The sequence below is a fragment of the Dromiciops gliroides genome, chromosome 5, assembly GCF_019393635.1.
Source record: "Dromiciops gliroides isolate mDroGli1 chromosome 5, mDroGli1.pri, whole genome shotgun sequence".
NCBI lineage: Eukaryota > Metazoa > Chordata > Mammalia > Microbiotheria > Microbiotheriidae > Dromiciops > Dromiciops gliroides.
The window spans coordinates 87,756,173-87,769,844 of record NC_057865.1 but is presented as its reverse complement, the minus strand read 5'-3'; positions in this window follow the sequence as shown (position 1 = coordinate 87,769,844).

Sequence of the window (13,672 nt, the reverse complement as noted above, 5' to 3'; positions counted from 1 at the left end):
GGGACATTGAGCCCCTCCCCACCCAAGGGAGCAGGCAGCTATATTCCTATCTCACAGAAACCATCTCCTCTCTATGAAAAGCAAAGCTATGCCCCGGTTAGTAACAGCAATGACAGGCAGTCGGGTGTGGTAGTGAGAGTCTAGAACTGAACCAAATGGGGCTCAGCTACTTATGACCCAGGGAAAGACACCCGGCTTGGGTTTCCCCAAATCAGGAAGTGTGGCTCTGTGATTGCCTCGGTCCCTTCCAGCTCTAGAGCCTGCAGAAAGCAACAAACATTTTTGAATAGTCTTTTTATTCTTTCTCAAAGCCTGTTCAGATTTTTCATCTCATCTGCTCTGGTGTGGTAAGGTAGAAGGAAAGAAAAAATGAACCATTTACTAAGTACCCAAGCACTGTGCTAAGTGCTCTACAAATATTATCTCATTTGATCCTCTCAACAGCCCTTTGAGGTAGATGCTATTATCATCTCTATTTTACAGTAGTGGAAACTGAGGCAAACAGAAGTTAAGTGACTTGCCCAGGGTCACACAGCTAGTGTCTGAAGCTGGTTTGGGACTCAGGTTCAGCACTCTATCTACTGTGCCACCTAGCATCCACCAGGGCACCTAGGTCATCACATCATGCCTCTGCTGCTTCAGTTACCTATGTAACCTTAGGAAAGTTATTTCGCTTCCCTGTGCTTTGATTTCTTTATCTGCAACATGAGGGAGGTTGGAAGAAGTCCCTGAGCCCCCTTCCAGCATCAGATCTGTGAGGTCAGTAGAGCAGGTACTCTGATCTCCACTTAACAGACCCTAAAAACTGGGGCTCAGAAGGCTGGCTTGACTCTGTCCAAGGTCACAAAGCTAGTTCTTAGAGTGCTTGACTAGATGCAGGAGAGCTATAGAGGCCTGGCTCTGCTTCTGATCTCTATTTCCTGATACAGCAGAAGAGCCCTGCAGGGAGCAGTGCTCACAGGAACCACATCCTTTTCATGTCTACGTGGCTGGAGAAGTATCAAGGGCTTCAAGAAGGCTTCATTCTGGGGCTCGGTGTAAATCAGACTTTTGTAGTCATCTCTCAAACCTCACCAGTCAACCTTAACATTTAAACCACCCTACAGGAAGAACTTGGATTTTAACTAAGGAGGTCAATTTAGGTTTGGTGAGTCACTTAAAAGTCTTGGAGAGGCCAATGGCTCTGTGGAAGGGCAGTAGGTCTGTTAGTACCTGTGTGTCCTTGAGCAAGGCACTTCACCCTTCTAGGCCTCGGTTTACTCATCTATGAAGTGAGGTTGCTGGGCTGAATTACCTTCTAAGGGCCCTTTAAGATCTAAATTTGTGTTCCTTCTTAGAAAACAGTGGGAAAAAAAAATGAGTTCTGGGCCTGGTGTCAGGAGACCTGGGTTTCAGTGCTTGCTGTCATACATGCCAGCTATGTGACCTCTGTTTCCTTATTTATAAAATGGGAATAACAATCCGGCCACTCCTTGATTTGGGGGAAAAAAAAGCAATAAAGTCACAGGAATCTCTCCCTTTCTTGCTCCTCCAGGATCCTCCTTCCTTCCTGAAGGGCAGCAAATAGAAAACTGTGATTCTCAGCCAGGACCACCCTGAAACAGGAAGTCAGAGGCTGGGCAACCAACTAACCTTCTGAGCCCTGGATGTTGACAGAGAGAAGTGTGTTTTAAAATATTAGTGATTACTCAACACAGCTGCTGGTGGGGAGTCAGTGTTCGAACCACCATTTCACAGATAATATAGATAATATAATTTTTCACAGATAATATTTCACAGTATACTCAGTTGACTCAACCAAGAACACAGGATAATTTAATGGCCAAGCCAGGGTTAGACCTCAGCATTGAGCTGCATTTCAGTTCCCTGACTTAGGCTACAGGACCACTTGGGAGATCCCTGGGAAGGCTGGGTGACAATTCAATTCTTCTCTTTAATAGCTCTTTTCCCCCCACTTTTTTTGAGGGTTAAGTGACTTGTTCAGGGTCACACAGCTAGTAAGTGTCAAGTGTCTAAGGCTGGATTTGAACTCAGGTCCTCTTGAATCCAGGGCCAGTGCTTTATCCACTGTGCCACCTAGCTGCTCTCCCCCCACTTTTAAGAAAACATTGCTACCAAAGAGGTGATAAGAGTCTGAATAGGATGGTAGGAATATGAGAGAATGTAAAATATGTGTTAAGGGCTAAAATTCTAGCTAAACTGTCTAAAATATCTAATGAGTGGTCACCAATAAATTATAAGCTTTAGCAAGAGTTAGACCTTTAAGCATTTATTAAGGAGAATAAGAATTTGGTAAAGAGAGAGAAAGGCCTAGATTCCTATCTATTAAAGGGAGAGCACATTTCTAGCTCCGCTCTCCACCAGAGTCCAAAGGCCAGAGACTCAGAGCGAGTGCCAGTCTCTTCCTTCCTCCTCCCACTAGCCCACGTCACTTCCTGATGCCAAAGAAAAGACTCCTAGTCTTGCCCTCAAAGACCTTCGCTTCATGGGCGGAACTCTTCTACAGTAAGTCTCCAGCAGGTGGCGTCATTCCAATCGTTACAGTTGCAATAGATGTCACTGAGGTAGAGGAGACAGAACCTGTCAATTGACTAGATGTGAGTTGGGAGTGGGGGGGAGGAGTCAAGGATAACTCCAAGGTTGTGGACCTGGATGATTGGGAGTATGGTGGTGCTCTTAAAAGACACATTAAAAATTGGAGGAGTGCCAGGCTGGGGAGGTGGGTAATGAACTCAATTTTGAATGTGTTGAATGTGAATTACCAAGCAGAAACCCAGATGGAATTGTCTAGCAGGAAGTTATTGACGCAAGACTCAGGCTCAGGGAAAAAGGTAGGACTACATACATTGTTCTGGGAACCAACTGTGTGGAGGTTCAAATTGAATGAATGAAATCAAATGAGAAAGAGTGAAGGCAAGGGGATGTGAACATGTCTACTTGTAGAAAACCAGCAAGGTGTCTGTAGATAAGAAGTGGGGGGGGAGGAGGGGGAGAGGGAGAGAGAATGACAGAGACAGAGAGAGACAGAGAAAGAGAAAGAGAGAGGGATGGAGAGAAAGAGAGAGGGAGGGAGAGGAAGAGAGGGGGGGAGGGAGAGAGAGAGAGAGAGAGAGAGATCTTTCACAATGTGGCATAATAAATAGGGAACTGGTCTTGAAAACAGGAAAATCTGGGTTCAAATCCTGCTAGCTATGTGACCCATGGCAAATCATTTAAACCTCTCCCATTAGTTTCCTCATCTATAAAATGATGAGGTGGGGCTTACTTGGCCTCTAAGGTCCTCTCCCAGCTCTAAAGCTAGGATCCTGCATTCCTATGAATAAGAGATGGAGCAAGTCCCTAAAGGAAAAGGGAGAGATGGGATCAAGGGCATAAATATCCAAGTGGAAAGTCCAACATATAGTCCTCCACTGGAGCCCACACCCCAAATTCTTTCCCGGTTGGATCTTTCAGAACTAGCACTCTGCATTCAGATGTCCAGAACAGGGTTATCACATCACAATGATGCACCAGAACATTACTGAAGTGGGCAGCAGAGATCTCAACTATAGTACAGCGTTCTGCCTCAGCATCTATAAAACCATGGGTCCTTCAAATGAGAAAACAAAGGAAAGACATATTTCATCTTCTTTGGCTTTGTAGCCTCAGCACCTGGTGAGGACTAGAGGGTCAGCCTTGGAGTCAGAAGGACCTACCCCTGACACACACTAGCTGTGTGACCCTAGGGCAAGTCACCTAACCTTTCAATGCCCACAGCCCAAGTTACAGGGCTACCAATTTGCATGGGGTGGGGGTGGGGGGTGAGTTCCACACTGGAAAATCCCTACATTGATGATGGTGGGGAAAGGAAAAGGGAATGAGGATTTGTTAGGCACCTACTATGTGCCAGACACAATGCTAAATGCTTTACAAATATGACCTCATCTGATCCTCCTAACAACCCCAGAAGGTATGATTAGCCTCATTTTACAGCTGAGGAAACAAGACAGACAGAGGTTAAGTGACTTGTCCAGGTCTCTCAGGTAGTAAGTGTCTGAGGCCAGAAATTGCCTGTAATCACAGATCTTAACAAAACCTGCCTAGCATCCAGCAGAGTTCCTGAAAGACACTCAGAAACTGCTTGTGGAATTGTGCAAATATGACTTGTTGCTGCTTTTCTACCAGGGACTTACTGGAAAAAAAAAAAAAAACAACTTCCATAAGGTTCCACTGGGCTCAGGACAGATTCAGCCCCATCTCCTCCTCTACTTTTTCCATCCCTACACCTAGTCCTGGAGAATGAGAGCTAATCGTGGAGCCCTCAGAGATGCCTGGTCATCAAACAGACATTCAGTTCTGTTCACCAATCCCTGAAAGATGGGTCCATATTTTATGAAGACTGTCAGCACAGGTGGATCTCCAAAAGGTTTCTAGATGGCCCCAAATTAATCCAGAAGATTCAGTTAACCAGGATTTCCTATTCCCCTGCATTACAGCTAACCAAACAAGGTGTGACTGTACAAAGGAAGTAGGTCATCCCTAGAAAGCCTGGTGAAACTATGACATCACTTTGATGATTGTACATTAGCCTAATTGCTAGGATCTGAGGATCCCCCACCCCCATTTGATGCCACTTCCTCATTCTCCTTGGAAGGAGTCTTTCTGGCTCTAACTTACTTCTATGGTCCTCGGTTCATAGAGCAAAGGCATTGGGGGGGGGGGGGACCATTGCCTGACACAGCTTCATTTCTTTTCCCACACTGGCCCTCGGATCAATCAACAAGCATTTATTAAGTGCCTCCAGTGTGCCAGAAACCCTGCTAGGAGACACTTTGAGGTAAGGAATGGAGGGTCATGTTAGAGATTGGGGGGGGGGGGCCTTCATCTCTTCTTCCCACTAATGAACTGTCGAAAGCCACTCCTGAGCAGCCCTCCTGCACTCCTCCCATTATCCTCTCTGTTTCTTCTACTTCCATTTCAATGGGTCCCAGCCTTTCCATAAAGTCAGACACAGCAGACTCAAGAAGAGGAGGAAATGAGCCACCAGGCATTTATTAAGCACCAAACATGTGCCAGGCACTGTACTTGGCCTGGGGATAGAAATAAAAAATGAGACAGTCCTTGCTTTCAGGGAGCTCCCATTCTCCTGGAAGACCACATGTGTGTGTGTCTATATGTGTGCAAACATGTGCACATACATATACATATATGTGTATATACATACATGCATATGTGTGTTGTATACACACACACAAAGGGATGATGTATTTCATCTTCTTTGGCTTTGTAGCCTCAGCACCTGGTGAGGACTAGAGAGCCAGCCTTGGAGTCAGAAGGACCTACCCCTGACACACACTAGCTGTGTGACCCTAGGCAAGTCACCTAACCTTTCAATGCCCACAGCCCAAGTTACAGGGCTATCAACTTGCATGGGGAGGGGGGGGTCCACACTGGAAAGTCCCTACATTGATGAAGGTGGGGAAAGGGAATGAGGATTTATTGTATGTATGTATATATACATACACACACATATATACATACATAAACATATACACATCTGTGTGTGTATATATATATGTATACACATAGATAAGTAAATATAGGATATATACAAAGCAAACGTACGTGTTAGGGGGATGGGGTACAGCACAAACAGTTGAGGGAATCTGGAAAGAACTCTAGAAGGTGACAGCCCTTGGACTGAGCCTTGAAGGCCCCTAGGGGTTCCAAGAGGTGGAAGTAAAGAGTGAGAACATTTCAGACATGAGGGAGGAACAACCTATGCAAAGGGAATGGTATCTGGAATGTCCAGTACGAGGAAGAGCAGGTCAGTTAGGTGGGAAGATAGTGTGTGAGGGGGAGGAATATGTAATTCACCAGGAAAGACAGGTGAGAGTCAGATGGTGAAGGGCTTTAAATGCTGAACAGAGGAGATTGTATTTTAATTTAAAGGCACTGGGGATCTCAGGAAGTTTCTTGAGTAGGAGAGTGAAACAGTCAGACATACGTCGTAGGAATATCAATTTGGCAGCTGTGTGAAGGTGGTTTGCAGAGGGGAAGGACTGGATCCAGGGAGACCAATTAGGAAGCGATTGCAATAGCCCAGGTGAAAGGTAGTAAGGGCCCTGGACTAGGAGGATTATGGTGTGGGTAGAGCAAAGAGGCTGGATGTGGGAGGAGAAATTGAGGAGTAAGATTCCATGAGACTTAGCAACTGATTGGATACAGCAGGTGAGTAAAGAGTCAAGGATGATTCCTAGGTTTCTAACCTGGACAACTGGAAGAATGGTAGTGTCCTTGACAGAAATAGCGAAATAAGGAACAGAGGTGGATTTAGGGGGAAAGAAAACAAGTTCTGTTTTGGACCACCTGAGTCTGAGATTCCTATGGGACTTCCAGGTGGTAGATGGGGGACTGGGGCAGAGAGCTGAGGTTTGGCATTGGCTACATAGAGGAAAGCAGATGGATTCACAGATAAGAAACAGAGGATCCTAGACACCTGTCCCAAGACCTGGGAGACACCCACTCATAGTGAGAAAGCCCTGCAAAGGACCCTAAGAGAAATTATTCTGATGGGTCAAAAGAGAGCCATGATCACACAGTATACTAAAAACCCAGGGATCAGAGGGGATTGCTGAAGTAGTTAGCTCACAAACAGGGGAGGAGAACACCAACTGAGAACCATTTGAGGCAGTGGACAACGACAGAAAAGACCTTGGATTTAGCATCAGAGGACCTAGGTTCAAACCCAAGCTCTTCCATTTACTAACTAGAAGACCTTGGGCAAGTCAATGTCACCTGCCTCCATTTCCTCATTTTCAAAATCTAAATGATAAAACTTATGTCCCATACCTCAAGTGGATGTTATTAGTAAGCATTTAATGAGTTAATATACATAAAACAAAATGACTATATGTCAGCAAATAGCATGATCATCATCATCCTTGTTTAGAAATGCCCACCAGCTACCATTTGCTCTTCTCTACACTAGTGTAGGGGTTAAGAGGCAGTGTCACATAGTGGATATAAAGTCTATTTTGGAAGCATGAATCCTGGGGATATTTTTTCCTTTTTTCTTTTTCTTTCCAGGGCAATTGGGGTTAAGTGACTTACCCAGGATCACATAGCTAGTAAGTCTCAAGTGTCTGAAGCCAAATTTGAACTCAGGTCCTCCTGAATCCAGGGCTGGTGGTTTATTCACTGCACCACCTAGCTGCCCCTGGAAGCACAAATCCTGACACGTAACTGGCAGTATGACCCTGGGCAAGTCACTTGACTTCACAGTGTTCTAGGCGACTTTCTTTTTTTTTATTATTTAATTTTATTTTTTGTGGGGCAATGAGGGTTAAGTGACTTGCCCAGGGTCACACAGCTAGTAAGTGTCAAGTGTCTGAGGCTGGATTTGAACTCAGGTCCTCCTGAATCCAGGACCAGTGTTTTATCCACTGCGCCACCTAGCTGCCCCCTTCTAGGCGACTTTCAAAGACTTTAAGTTGTAGAGAATTTGCCAACCTGAACTGAGAGGGGGAGTCCCTCCTATGCTCTGCCTACTGACTTCATTGGCTTCTTTTAAGTCCCAACTAAAATGTCATTGTTTTCTTTGTGTTTGTTTGTTTGTTTGTTTTTTTGGTGAGGCAACTGGGGTTAAGTGACTTGCCCAGGGTCACACAGCTAGTGTCAAGTGTCTGAGGCCAAATTTGAACTCAGGTCCTCCTGAATCTAGGGCCAATGCTCTATCCACTGCGCCACCTAGCTACCCAAATGTCATTGTTTTCCTGGAAGCTTTCTCCAATGCCTTTTAATTCTCATGCCTTCCTTCTGTTAATTATTCTCTATTTGTACTGTATATACTTTGCTTTGTATGTATGTGTTTGCACATTTGTTCTTGTTGTTCAGTCATGTTCAACTCTTCCTGACTCCATGGATTATCCTTGGGGTTTTCTTGACAAAGACACTGGAGTGGTGTGCCATTTCCTTCTCCAGTGAATTAAGGCAAACAGAGCTCAAGTGACTTGCCCAGAGTCAAAGAGCTAGTGTCTGAGGTCAAATTTGAACTCAGGTCTTCCTGATTCCATGCCCATCATGCTAAACCCTGAGCTACCTAGCTGTCTCCAATTGTTTGCACATGGTCTCACCCATTAGATTGTAAGCTCAAGGGCAAGGGCTGTCTTTTTGCCTCTTTTTGTATCCCCAGTTTTTAGCTCCAGTGGTTGGGGCACTTAATATATGTTAATTGATTGATTGATTGATTGGAAGTTCCCTAGACCAATGAAATTACAGGTCTATCCCTACCTTAGGTCAAATGTGAATGGCCTTCCTGGAGTAGATAACCTTCAAAAATAAACATCCTGGTGGACTTGAAACTACTGTGGCCATTTTTGTTTGGTTTTTTATTTATTTGGGGTTTTTTTAATTTAATTTTTTTTTTGAGTGTGTGAGGCAATTGGAGTTAAGTGACTTGCCTAGGGTCACACAGCTAGTAATTGTTAAGTGTCTGAGACCAGATTTGAACTCAGGTCCTCCTGAATCCAGGGCCAATGCTCTATCCACTGCGCCATCTAGCTGCCCCTATTTGTTTGTTTTTGACCATGGAAATGTGTTACTGATTGGCATTTAAGGCAAAATATTACATAGAGAAGCATTCACAACTTTGTAGACCAAGTGTTCGCTAAGGAACTAAGACAAGCTGCTCTATTTAGATTAAGCAACCCCAGTGAGGAAATTCTTGCTTTGTAGCCCTAAATGAGGCTCACTTATTGATGGCTCTACTCAAAGCTCCAAGCCCCAGGATGCAAGACCAACTCTGTGTCACAATATTGGTCAGCTAAAAAAATAACAACAAAAAACAAACAAACAAAATTGGTCAGCTCTTAAGAGAAGAATCTTTTAGCTACTGGCCTTCTACTGAGGCCTGGCTCAGGTGCCCAGATCCTTCCCAACTAAAAGTGTTCTCTCCCTCTTCAGATTTTCCTAAAATACTTTGTCAGGATCCCTTCTTTCCCCCAGCTCAATTCTTTGTTTTTGTTTAGTTGTTTCAGTCATTTCTGACTCTTTGTAACTGCATTTAGGGTTTTCTTGGCAGAGATACTAGTTTGCCATTTCCTTCTCCAGCTCATTTTATTGATGCGGATACTGAGGCAAAAACAGGGTGATATGACTTGCTCAGGGTCACACAGCTAGTAAGGGTCTAAGGCCAGATTTGAGCTAAGGAAGAAGAGTCTTCCTGACTTCAGGCCCAACATCTATCTCACTTGACTCATTTAAGGATCTGACTCAGCTAAGTGTTGTAGTGGAAAGAACAGTGGACCTGAAGTCAAGGAGACCCCAGTTCAAATCAAACTTCAAACACTTACTAGGTGTGCCGGTGACCCTGGGCAAGTCACTTAACCTCGGTCTGCTTCCCTTTCCCCATCTGTAAAATGAAGATAATAAGAGCACTTACTTCCTAGGGTTGTGCAGTGAGAATCAAATGAGCTAATATCTCTCCCACACTACATAGATGCTATCTATCATTATTCTTAGAAACCCTGTGTGAGCTACTGGAGATACAAAGATGAAGTCACACAGGGTCCCTGTCCTCATGCCACTTACAGTCTACTCAGGGTATCTTATGTATCCTTTCATATTTACTGACTGCATTACTGTCAGCCAGGGCACCAAGAGGGAGATTAGAGCACTGGGGGTCAGCATCCTCTCCTTGGTCTTCTCTAATAGTGACTCACCCCTGCCCTGTGTAAAATGGCTCAGTTACTACAGTAAGAGATTTCTAATTATTCACTTTTCTAGGTTCACGTTTAAAGAGTTAAACCTCCTTCCAAGGGCCCTCCATTGTCAGTCCCCTTTCTTCACATCAATCTCCTTTCTCCTACACACAGGCCTTTGTTGTTAAAAAGGATGGGGCGGGGGCAGCTAGGTGGCACAGTGGATAGAGAACTGGCCCTGGATTCAGGAGGACATGAGTTCAAATCCGACCTCAGACACGTGACACTTACTAGCTGTATGATCCTGGGCAAATCATTTAACCCCAATTGCCTTACAAAAAAAAAAAAAAAAAAGGATCACCAGTTTGGGTCAGGAAGGGAATTCAGAGGCCATCTGGCCCAAACTCTTAATTTTTACACATGAGGAAACTAAAATCCACAGAGAAGAAGTGACTTGGACAAGGTCACGTAGAACCTAAATCCAGTCATTTTTCTTACAACTTTTCTATACCCCATCTCCTACTTAGGATCACTTAAGATCAGCTCATTTGCCTTTAGTTCTTCTAGTGAGCTGCGGGGCAGCTAGGTGGTTCAATGGATAGAATGCTGGGCCTGCAGTAAGGAAGACTCATCTTCCTGGGTTCAAATCCGGCCTCAGGCACTTCCCAGCCATGTGAACCTGATCAAGTCACTTTACCCTGTTTGCCTTGGTCTCCTCATCTATAAAATAAGCTGGGGAAGGAAATGCCAAAAGTGGTCAGGAAGAGTCAGATACAGCTGAAATGAATGAATACTACCACCCAGTAGATCAAAGCAATTTCTTGGGGGGAGGGGGTTGTTAACCGTGTCAGCTCATGGCCCCCATGCAATGAGCTATGCTCTTACCACTTGAAGGAACGAGGAAGTCATTTTTGTTTGTTTTTTGTTTTTTGCTGGGCAAGGAAGGTCAAGTGACTTGCCCAGGGTCACACAGCTAGTAAGTGTTAAGTGTCTGAGGCTGGATTTGAACTCAGGTACTCCTGACTCCAGGGCCGGTGCTTTATCCACTGCACCACCTAGCTGCCCCAAGGAAGTCATTTTTAAAAGGGAACATGAGGGGCAGCTAGGTGGCGCAGTGGATAGAGCACCGGCCGTGGAGTCAGGAGTACCTGAGTTCAAATCCGGCCTCAGACACTTAACACTTACTAGCTGTGTGACCCTGGGCAAGTCACTTGACCCCAATTGCCTCACTAAAAACAAACAAACAAACAAAAAAAGGGAGCATAACAGAAAGTGGCCAGGTATGCCAGCAGGTAAAGGTGAGGAGGGAGGGCATTTCGGGCCTAAGAAACAATCATGAAAAGATATGAAGTCAGGAGATGGAATGTGGAGGAACAACAAAGAAGGAGGCCTTTGTGATATGAATCATAGAGGGCTTGCTAGGGAATTAAAGAATTAAAATCCTGGAAAGGTGAGAAGGGGCCAGGTTATCAAGGGCTTCGAATGCAGGGCAAAGCATTTTATATTTGGCCCTGGAGGTGAGTGGGAGCTACAAAACAGAGGAAGGGAAGGGCAAGATAACTGGGAGGGGATCTTTGAATAATGGGATATCAGTAGGACATACAGCATCCATCTATATCCTCCATATCCTCTTGCCAACCTTGGCACTGCTTATCAATGTACCAGAGTCATGCTCAGCAACACCCATTCCTGAGGTGGGACACAGAGCTGCCCCTCCCCTGGGAAACTTCCTTGGGGACTGGCGTCCCTCATCCCACAACAATACCATTAAAATATATATATATATATATACATATATATATATATATATTTTTTGCTGGGCAATGAGGGTAAAGTGACTTGCCCAGGGTCACACAGCTAGTTAAGTGTCAAGTGTCTGAGGCAGGCTTTGAACTCAGGTCCTCCTGAATTCAAGGCTAGTGCTTTATCCACTTCGCCACCTAGCTGCCCCCAAAATATTTTGTTTTTTTTAAAAAGTCACTGGATCCTGGGAAATTTGGTTTGTACTTGACAGATCTTCAAATTTAAATTGACCCCACCTCATAATCTCTCAAGGCTGCCCCCCTGTACTTTTTATCTCTTCATCTTGACCTCCTTTCCCAAGAAGAAAACACAGGTTTCTGTCTGGAGCAAATGGCTGCCTCCAAGCCACATTTCCCAGAGAGTTGTCTCACCATCCTCGTTCATTACTGTGGACACGGCCCTGGTTACTATGGGGAATCTACTCCTGAGTGCCATTGCCCTTGCTAGAACAGGCTTTGCTTTAGGACTAGGGTGCGATAGGTGCCATCTCTTCTGGGAGTATGTGCAGACCTGGGCCCTTTCTGGTAACACACAGACTGTGCCTGGACCTCAAGCCTTTCTCTTCACTTTTTGGTCATGTCTGACTTTATGACCCTATTTGGGGTTTTCTTGGCAAAGCTACTGGAGTGGTTTGCTACTTCCTTCTCTGGCTCATTTTTCAGATGAGGAAACCGAGGCAAACAAACAGCTGTCATGGGGCGCTTAGGCATTCCTCTTTAAAGAATTACGCCCTTTCACACACAATTCAGCGAGAATAAATAGTCTTTTACTTAGACACCTAGAGAAAATGACCAAGAGAGAAGTCAAAGGGGAGGAGATATTTTAGAGACATCTTGCTCATCCAACAGAAGAAAGGCAAAAGCTTTTATAGACCATAGACCACCACCTGACAATGGAAAGTTCCCTTTGGGTGTGGGAAAGCTTGAGTGAGGTGGTGGTCCTGACTTCTGGAGTAATCTCTGTCCCCAGTAGCTGATCAGGCGGCAGCCACGCCTAATAGGCTCATCTCCCTTACTTTTTAGGTGTGCATCCATCCTGATAGCTAGTTGGCCCAACCCTCATGTCACAGGGTTAAGTGACTTGCCCAGGGTCACACAGCTAGTGTTAAGGCGTCTGAGGCCAAATTTGAACTCAGGTCCTCCTGAATCCAGGGCTGGTGCTTTATCCACTGCACCACCTAGCTGCCCCTCATGTTTTAAGTCTTTATCAGTATATGCCTTTGAGCATTTTATGTTGAATATATTTCTCTTTTGGGGTTGAGGAAATAAATAGCTGCTCTATTTATCTACCTTGTACAATGGCTGTCTTTCTAGAAGAAACTCTGATAATCTTTTGGAGGAATACCACAGACAAAAGCCATGGTTAAGCTTGGTTAAAGTGATCATCCTTATCTTCTACTCCTACTTCTGGGGTGGAGCCAGAGACTAACAAGAAAGAACATCCTCCCTGCTTGAAAGGAGCAAGAAAGAGTCTCCTTTCTACAGAGGCAGACTCCCAAGGTCTAACCCTGGTTCATGTGAACTCAGAGCTGGGCTCAGAGATTGGGAAACGAAAACCTAGCGGCCTGTGGCCAGCATGTCCCTGTTACATAGGGATGAGGATAGCTAAATATAGCATGTAGGGAGAGCTTATGGAAACTGAGAAACACTATGAACATAGGCCATAACAGACACAAATTCCTAAGCACATCCCTGAGAAAGCAAATGTTCAGTTTCTTTGAGGTTCATGGTCTCATTTCACTTAGGTTTCCTCGTGTCTTTTCGGCCCTGCTATACCTATTTTCATAGTTGGCTAAGTGCCATTTGGGGCAGGCCCAGATGAGGTGGATGAAGTTTGTTTTGGGCCCCCTCCCATTTCCCGTTTCTGCTGTTCTCGCTTCTGTCAGCTCCCATACTCCCTTCCTTCCCACAGTGGCCTCTTGCTGACCATTGGCTTACCCAGAGTCCCCCTGCTCAGACTTATCCACCCTCGGGACCTTGTCTTTGACCCAAGGGCAAAGGCTCTGGGCCAGATTCTTTGCAGTGTCTAAATCCTCTGACAACATCAGGGGAGGGGCTCCAGCCAAAGCATTTAAAGTTTAAACAACGGAGAGGCTGGAGCACAATGTGCCAGCTGAATGTGACTGGGCTCCATACAGTGCAGGCTCCAGGTTATCTACATTCCCACTTGTCTATGCCCCAAGTTCCTCA